General features: G+C 44.8%; 1 non-coding gene across 1 annotated transcript; it reads left to right on the forward strand.

Annotated features, from left to right (window-relative positions):
- The first annotated feature begins 869 nt into the window (after nt 1-869).
- On the forward strand, nt 870-974 carry LOC111813329. Its single transcript, XR_002818625.1, has one exon. It is a non-coding gene; the product is annotated as a small nucleolar RNA U13 (small nucleolar RNA).
- Nucleotides 975-9,325: the final 8,351 nt, after the last annotated feature.

Below are 9,325 nucleotides of genomic sequence, written 5' to 3' on the forward strand. Positions count from 1 at the left end.
CTCTGGACGTGTAAGGGGTGCTCTGGTGCTTGGTGTTCTTGTGACAGGTGGTGTGGTCACTGCTCCAAGAGGAAAGCCTTAGGAAATGTGTGAGTGCCAACACACACATGTATACAAACACACACACACACACACACACACACACACACATATTTACAACTGTACTGCTTTTCATGTGTACCTGTAAGGAGTGAGACCGTCAAGTTTTACAAATCCCATTCTGCAACCAATCTGCTGCTGCCCTCCCCATATGGGGGTCTCCTGCCCTCCTCCACCCTGAGTTTGTGTACCTGCAAGGGCCTTGCCCCTCACTGTGGGTGTCTCCTCCTTCAGGCTTGTGACTGCCAGGCTCAACTGTGTGCTCAAACTCTGCACAGCCTTGACCCTGCTTGACAGGGTGATGCGAGTGCCACCTATGGATCTTGTCTCTTGTGTGACTTGGTTTATAACAGGATGATGGTATATGATTTCACGCACTTTAATTCTCCTAGAAGCACTGTAGGAGTTGGTGAGGTTGTGTGTCCTGCTGAGGGTGTTTTATGTCCTGCTCTTCTCAAGTTTCAGTGAGTCCAGTGCCCTGAATTCCTTGGCTGAGTCCTTTGGTGTGGGGGACTGGGGAGGTGATGAAGGTCCAGTGGTCACCAGGGGCAGCCCAGGATGGCGCTGGTGGGTCTGTCAGGATGGGTGGAGTCTAAGGCTTTGCATCTTCTCTGTGTTATCTTTTGGGGCCCTCTGTCACTGTTCAAAGCCCCAGTTGCAGCCTGGTCCTCCTGGCTTCCCAGCCTCTGAAACTGTGAGCTGTGTGAACCTCTTTCTCCATCAATGTTCCAGGCCTGGTGTTTTGTTATAATAGAAAAGGTCCATGTTAGATCCTTCGGTTCATGGGTGTGATGATTGGGTGTTCATGTCTTATAATGCATGAGATGTGCCTCCCTCAAACCTTGTTACAACGTGGGCACATTACCCATCTGACGTGGAAAAAAAAGAAAAAAGAAAAGGTCCATGTTAATTAACTTTTTGTCCCTGGTAATCCCTAGGTAGAGGAAAGATTTCTTTGAGTTCTTGGTTTGAGAGGCTTCCATTCAAGTGGGCAGGCTGCCCTCATTGCAGGGTGGAGTGTTGGCAGGAGACTGCTCTCCCCACAGAACTGGGAGCAGGGACAGAGGAGCAGTGGCCTCAGGACAACTTCCTCCCCCAGGCCCTTTCTCAGAAGGGTGCCACTGCCTTCCTAGGACACATTGGGTGGGCTGAGCCTCTAACTTGAGGACCTTGGGGGACATTTCAGAGTCAAACTAGAGCACAAGTCAAATTAGTGCTGCTCGTACTTGGGACAGAACATGAGGTGAGCTCTACTTTCACTGGGCTCTGGGGCTCTGGGACTCATACAGATTGTTCCTAGATTCTTTTCAGGGGAAGGTTGAGAAAGGTTCTCTCTGTATAGTTCAGCCTGCCCCTGAACTCATTGTGTAGCCCAGGCTGACCTTAAACTTGTGAAAATCTCCCTGCCTCAGTCTCCCGAGTGCTGAGATTACAGGTCTGTGTCACCATGCCCCACACTTCCTAGATGTTTTTCCTGAACAACGATTTAGACAAAGTAAGTGAAAAAGGCATGAGGTTTTACATTTGTTAAAATTGGGAAAGAAACATGCTCTATAGAATGAGTATGGGCCAATTAAAAGTAGGAAAAGAAGTGTACTCTCCAGGGTGAGAGCATAGCGCCGTGAAAGGGAATTCAGGTGGCCAGAAGCTCAAAGGCGGCCATCTTTTGTGTCCACCAAGCCTCAGGCTGAGGGCAGATCCAGGTTGTCCTGTCAGAAGCCTGCAGGAGGTCTCCAGAGAAGAGCTGACGATTGCACTCTCTGTCTGGCCCCAGGTTCAGGGCTCAGACACTGTCCTGCATCTCTGTGATTGACAAATCATACCCATTTGTGCAGCCCGCTGGCCATGCGCTGACCTCCTGCTTCTCTATCGCTGAGCTACATTTCTTTACTCATATTTAAAATTTTGAGTCAGGGTCTTGCCAAGCAGCCCAGGCCAACTTCAGCCTGTCAGTGCCCTGCCTGGGTCTGATGTGGCTTCCTCGCCGCTAACCTGCCTCCTGCACTACCACCTCCCAGGACAGGTACACCTCAGGTCTTGCTGCCAGGCATGCTGTGGGGCTCTGCACCCGGGCTTTGCCCACTCGCTGTCCCTGAAGGGACCAGCAAGTGGAAGGCACTTCTGTCCCCTGCTGTCCCTGGAGGGGTTGGCAAATGGTGCCCACTTTGGTCCCCTGGCCTGTGATGCATGTGCCCTATGAGCTGCAGTGGCTGCTTCTCAGGGACAGCAGTAAGGCCAGGCACTTCTACTTCTGAGCGGCACTTTCAACCCTTGAATATAATTTTTTGTCTTTACAAAGAACTATAATGATATATGCTCCATGAAATTTACCATTTTATTCATTTTTAAGTGTACAGTTTAAGTGCAATTGCACCCGCCTCTACCTTTTCTTCTTCTGCCTGTCACCTCCCCCACCCCAACCACACCTGAATCCCCCATGCCCGAGAGATCCAGCAGACCCAGACTGTACTGGTCTCTGTGGGATGGAGCCATTTCCCTTTGCACAGTCCTTGGGGATTGTCCACATGGTTCAGGGTCCAGAATTTCATCTTTTCTTTCATACTGAATTACAGCCTCTTCTATTTGAGTCCCCATGGAGAAGTTCCATTCCTGTTCTGGACTACATAATTTTATTTTATTTTTTTATTATTTTTTTTTTTTAGAAAAACTACCTTTATTTTTTATTTCTTCTTCAGTTACATACTTTAAACAGGGATGTGTTTCATTATTCAGACATTCAGGCAATGTTGACTTCATTAGTGTTGATAGAAAAGAAGCATAAAAATGCAGAACATTGTTGGCCTAACCTGAACATACCTGCATTACCTATTATTGACCAGTTTGTGTTGCCAAAAGACTTACTCCTTGGCATTAAAATGGAGCACTTAAAAATATTGCTAAAAAGCAAATGTCTACACACTGGTCTTTGCAGCAAATAAGGGTATTTATACTTTTAAAATATTTAAGTCCATAACTGGATTAATATACACACCTTCTTATGTATAAGGAGTTCAGATCATATAAACACTGTACAGTCTGAAAAACCCTACTGAGAATAAAACTAAATAGGCTTATGATAAGAAATACAGACATAGCATGTATTTACAAATATCATAGACACACAAATTTGGTCAAATACTGTAAAGAAAGAAGTGGTTTCACATTATAATGGCCAAAACATCCATCTACCTTGCTCAAAGCAAACAAAAACTCAGTATATAGCTCCTGTAGTTTAAGACACTGACAGTGTACAAATACATAGCATGGAAACGACGGCCCAAATTATATAGTGAGTACTTGCTAGGGTGAGTGTAGGTCTTGAAAATGAAGAAAAAATCACTCATAGGATTCAGAGCAACAATTATAAACAGTGTCCTGATTACAGTGCTCACATGGGTGTCTATTTCATCAAGAACAATGCACTGAACTTTTGGCTAGTAAGAAAAATAAATTACAAAGTACAATTAAATCCCTGTAAATGTCATGATGAAAAAACTGTGATTCATTTACTTTAATACACATTTTAAATGTTACCTTGAGGCAATAAAAATAAATAAGCATACTTGGAGGTACACAAAGACAATAACAGATGCGTGGAAGAAGTAACATTTTGTAAATGGAAGATGAACATGATGAGATTTGATCAAAACAATTCTCTTTCCAGTCAGTCTTTTTGTTCTTTCTTTAAAATTCTGGCTAGCAGAATGTGACAAAAGTACATCCGTGTCTTTATGGCTTAAAACATACATAATTTTATTAGTATGTCTGAGGTTTAAGACATTTTAAAGGTTTAAGCTAAAATCTTGACTACTTTTTTAACATGAACTGATAGTTGAGGCATGTTTTATGTATCCTGCTTTCCGATAATGGTTTTTATATGCTTAAGTGCAAGATTTTCATTGCTTCCATTTCAATTTTGTCCTGAATAGGACAGAGACAGGATACAGAAGCCATTTTTGGTTCCTGTGACTGTTGGTCATAGTTTTTGCCTGGCCTGGCCTGAGAGATCGCTGGAGGTGGTGAGGGAGCACCATGCATGCCTCTGGATGTTTTCTGGAGGGTCACTGGTGCGAGCTCCTGGCCCCTTCCTCTTGGGCCGGTTCCCTTCTTCTTGCATCCTGGCCACAGTGATGGGAGGAGCACCTGTCTACTAGTGGGCCCTTCTGCCTGGAGGATGTGGTCCAAAGCCACTTTAAAATCCATATGTCAGACATTCTGTACCAACTCACAGTCCTCCTGCCTCAATGCACCTGGCCTTCTGTTTCTTTGTGTGTAAGTACTGGAGGGCCAGAGGGGTTTATATGGTCCATAAAGGCCTCAGGGGTTGAAGGCAAATATGAGAGACCCCTGCCAAGCACTCATGTGAGTCTTGGCTTTGGATCTGAGACACTTCTCCTGGGACCCTGCATTCAGCTGTGGCCACACTTGGTGGGGTAAGGGCTCTCTCTCTCTCTGGGCCTGTGTGTCCCTCTCTTCCCTAGACACCAGCAGGCTATCCTCCTCTCCGGGCTGCAGACTTGGCTATATCCACCCTGCTGTGCCAGGCCTGAGGTGAGGTAGGATAGGAGGGTGCTATGCATGCTGCGTCTATAGTGACAGGGTTGGCCCACTTGCCTGCAGGTGGGGCTGTGGGTGCTTCCTGCATGCATTCAATTCCTAATAAAGACTTTTCTTCCCCCAGAGCCAAGGATTGAACCTGGGCCTTGTGAGTGCTGGGAAGTGCCCTGCACCTGAGGCAGAGCCCATCCCTGGACTTGTATTTGGGTTTGTGGTGGTTCCTGTCTCTTTGGACTCACAACACCTGGTCTGGTCAGTGTGACTCATCTGGTCCTCAGCCTTGGACAGGTGTCTTGTATTGTATCTGGAAGGGACCCTAAGGAAGCCCAAGGAGCTTTCTCAGCTCAATCAGGAGAGCACATAGTTGAAAGAGTGCTTAGATCCTGAGTGGCTACAAACGTTGTAAACTAGGTATCATGGCACAAATTTATAATCCCAGTGCTCAGGAGGCTGAGGCAGGAGATTTGCACATTCAGTCTAGACTACATAGTAGATCCTGTCTCCAAAACCTAAAGACAAACCAAACAAAAAAATCAAATTGACAAGCGTAGTTGGTATTTCACATGTGATTTTCATGTTTTTCCTCTGAACCATGTTGCTTAAAAGACTGCTACTCAAGGGTCACAGAAGTAATATACTATTTTTCCTCTTGGTCTGAAATATTGAGAGCTATTGAAGGCAAGAAGCTGATTCTCTCTTCACAAGCCTGACAAGAGTTGGCTGGGCTCCAGACAGAGGAGGAGACAATAAAGAGAAATAATGGCCAGAGCCAAAACTTGTGTCTAAAGTCCCAACTGTGAATCCTCAGTCTGATTATGAAACTATACAGTCTCTTTTGACTAACTCACTCTTAGTTTTCTCAAAAATAGTTTAAGACACGAACAATTTCTGGATGAAAACAGCAATTTATTGTTTCTGTATTTGTTATGGCTTATATCTTCATGTCCCACAAAGCTTGCTTCAGTTAGAGGTGGTGCTTTTAGGGGGTGGTGGGATCTAGAGTGTGTGATGCTGAGATTACTAAATTAGTCCACTGATTGGTTTGGTGTCACCCTAAACCCAGAAGTCTAGGTGAGATATAAGAGGGGTAGAAAGATATTGAGGTCCCTTGCTTGCTTCTCCTGTCTTCTACCTGCCGTGAGCTGTTTCTCCTTGGTGATGTCCTCTGCCCTGGGCCACCCTGCCTTGGAAACAGCAGGCTATGGGCTGAAGCCTCCATGAACTGGGAGCCAAATAAGCCTTTTGTCCTTTAACTTTGAGTGTCAAGTATTTCATCTGAGAAATGAGAAAAAGTAGCCAACGTGGTATTTTCTAGAATTGCAGTAGTTAACAAACATACTTGAGGAAGTAGGCATGACTCAATTTCGCCAGTGTGACTTCCTAGTTTGCCAGGAGGCTAGTGGGCCAGCAGCTTAAACCCAGGGAATGCACAACCTCATGTCCAGACTGGGGTCGAGGCTCCCAGCCCCTGTCCAAGGTTTGTAGGTGCCACCTTTAGCATCTTCAGCTTGTCTTCCCTCCAGAAATGCCAGTGTCCAGGATTATCTTGTTGGGGGCAGGGCTGTGCTAGAGAGGGGTTGTCCTAGGACCTCACTGCACTTCTTCACCTCCATAAGATCCTGTTTCCAAAGAAGATCACTTGGGCTGTGTGGGAACTGGGACTTCAACCTACAAATTCAGGAGAGGGTGACAAAACCAGCGCTGGGGATCTCAGTACAATGTGCACTCGGGAAAGAGGCTGGAGGCTGTACAGACACAGGGCCAGGCTGGCGTCTTGTGGAGAGAACAATGCAGCAGGCTCAGCAGATCCAGAGATCTGGAAGACAAGTACAAGTTAGTTCCAGACCAGCGCTGAACAGAAGGGTTACAGACAGACTGGCAGGGGTGAGAACGCGAGTCCCCTTTGCAAAGTTCTTTTCTTGTACGACTGATGACAGTGGAAAAATAACTGACTGCTGAAGTCAGGTTGCTTTAGAACTTCATCATACTGATTAAAATAGATCAGTTTTTGAGCTGGATGCAGCTCTTCACACCCTTCATCCTACAGAGGCTGGGGCAGGACAATCCCTGGGAGTTCAGGGCCAGGCTGGGCTACAGAAATGAGACTGTCTCAAAAAAACAAAAGAAAGCAGATTTGTTTGGGAAATTTGGCTGTTAGCTCTCTAATCCCAATCTCTCAGAAGTAGATAAAAACAGTTCAGTGCAGTTTGGAGTAATCCCATTTGATTCTTTTTCAAAATTAATTTTATTGGGACATAGGAATTTGTACCTGCTCATAGTGTTTCTGCGTTCTACCCTGCTTGGGTCTTAGCCTGCACTATGAGGCCAATAGTGGCTTCCTGTGGTTCTTGTAGGACAGTGTACAATCTTGTGTTGTTGATACAGGGAGAAAAACTGGTCTCGGGTTGTGACCTCCAAACAATATAGGGAACCTCCAAATGATGGAGAAAAATGATCTCTGGACCTGACCTGCACGAGTTTGTGTTCTCTAAAATTGAAGAATGAATTTTAGGAACAAACGGAGGTTGTGTGCAGAATATATTTATTGAGAGAAAGAAACCTCCTGTCCAGAGAGAGGGACAGGAGGGGGGCCCCCCGGGTAGTTCCCCCCGGAAGTTGTCTCTTGCAAGGGACTTTTATAGAGGAAAACCATGTGGTAAGGCAAGTCTAAGGTGGTGAAGACATGGGAACTTGCTTAGTTGGGCATGAGGTGGGACAAAACTATGATCAACCAATGAGATAACAAGCACCATTGCTCAGGTAAAATTGATTAAATACAGTATCAAATGGGAAAACGAGTCACATAGCGAGCGGGCATGAATAGGAACAGGGTCTCTTCCTGTTGGGGGTTGGGTTAGTGACTCCTTTGGGCTCTTTCAAGTTGATTGATACTATTTAGGATATCAATCCCTAATGTCCATCCCTAGGGAAGTATGTAGCTGTGCTTCCTCTTTTTGTCTTGGTCTTGAGGTGTGGCCTATATGGGAGTATCTGTCTCTTCCAAGTTGTAGAGTTACCTTGTCTTCCATCTTGTTTCCTTGAGGGCCTGGCCCTGTCTGACTGCCTATAATATTTCTGTCTAACTCGGCTGCCTGCAGCATTGTGACATTTGCATGAATGATTTGCACATGTGATCTAATTACATATAAGCAGAACTTGGTATATGCTTTAAATATGGCTGTTTAAAGTTTCAAAACCCTTAGGGGCTGGGGAGATGGCTCAGTGGAATAAGCACTTCCCTGGCAAGTGCAAGGGCCTGAGTTCAGTCCCTGGTTCCGCCAAAAAAAAAAAAAAAAAAAAAAGTTTCAAAACCCACAACTTTGGCCAGCATAATGGCACACAACTATAATTCCTAGCTACTTGGGGGCTGAGGCAGGAAGGTTGCAAGTTCAAGGCCAGCCTGGGTGATGTAGCAAGACCTGGTCTGATAAGTGAAATTTTTAAAAGGGCTGGGGATGAAGGATGGTGGTATAGTGCTTCCTCAGAGTGCACAGGGCCTGCCTGGTCTCAAGCCTCCAGTACCATGAAAAAGAAATGAAAACAAAAGGAAGAAAGAAAAAGAAAAATTCACTGATTTTATCTAGGTGATAAAGCTTATTCTGGTAACAATCTGGCAATATTAGAAGAGAAGATCTTACCAAATTTTCTGAATTTTCCTTTCTTCTTCTCCCCCCTCCTCCTCCCTCTTATTCTTCCTCCTCTGCTTCCTTATTCTCCTTCTTTTTCTTCTTCTTGGCCCTAAGGACTGAGCCTAGCACATGCTAGGCAAATACTTCCCCGCTGGGCTATGCACCAAGCCCTTTTAAATTTTTATTTCTACTATTCAGAATCACACCCAAGGCCATTTTACTGAATTATATCCCAACCCCTTTATTTGAAATTTTGAGACTGGGTCTCAGTAAGTTGCTAAATTGCCTAGGCTGAGCTCAAATTTGCAAAATCTTACTTCTGCCTCTCAGAGTGCTAGGATTATAGGCATTGCCAACACTCCAAGTTGAAAGTTTTATTTTGAGAAAGATTCTCCTTAAACTTCCCAGAATGACCTTGTACTTGGGATCCTCCTGCTTCAGCTTCCTGAGAGTTGGCATGACCAGGTGCATAGCTCTGTTCGGCTAAATTGCATTTTCAAAACATCTGTGTATAAAGCAGGATGCACAAAACAAATAAACTGGAATCAGACAAGTTTTACAGAGCCATCTCCAATCCATCCACCCTACCCACCTCCCAGGACTCAAAAGCAGTTGTGTGAACTGTGTCAAGCTCACCCAGTCCTAGATAGTTTTATTATATCATGAGGTGAGTGAGGACACAGTCCTGTGCTTTTGCAAACTGCCTATTGACAGTGGTACCAGGCAGCAGCAGCAGCAGCAGCAGGTTTATTAGGTTCCTACATCATTCCACCTGGAATTTTGGCAAACTACATTTTTCTCAAACTGAACAAGTTGGACCTCTATTTCTACACTACCAAGTATGATAAAAGATATGATGAATGTTTATTTATTTTTTCTTTGTTTTTTTATTAATGAAATTTTCTTTTCTTTTTTTCCCCATAATTTTATTGAGAAATAAATAGCAATGAGACAGTTTCAAATCAAATTGGTGGGGCTGGAGAGATGGCTCAGTGGTCTAAAGCACCTACTTGGAACAAGCTTGGCAAAGCACAGGGACC

Source organism: Octodon degus, unplaced genomic scaffold, assembly GCF_000260255.1.
Source record: "Octodon degus isolate 3935 unplaced genomic scaffold, OctDeg1.0 scaffold00183, whole genome shotgun sequence".
Lineage (NCBI taxonomy): Eukaryota > Metazoa > Chordata > Mammalia > Rodentia > Octodontidae > Octodon > Octodon degus.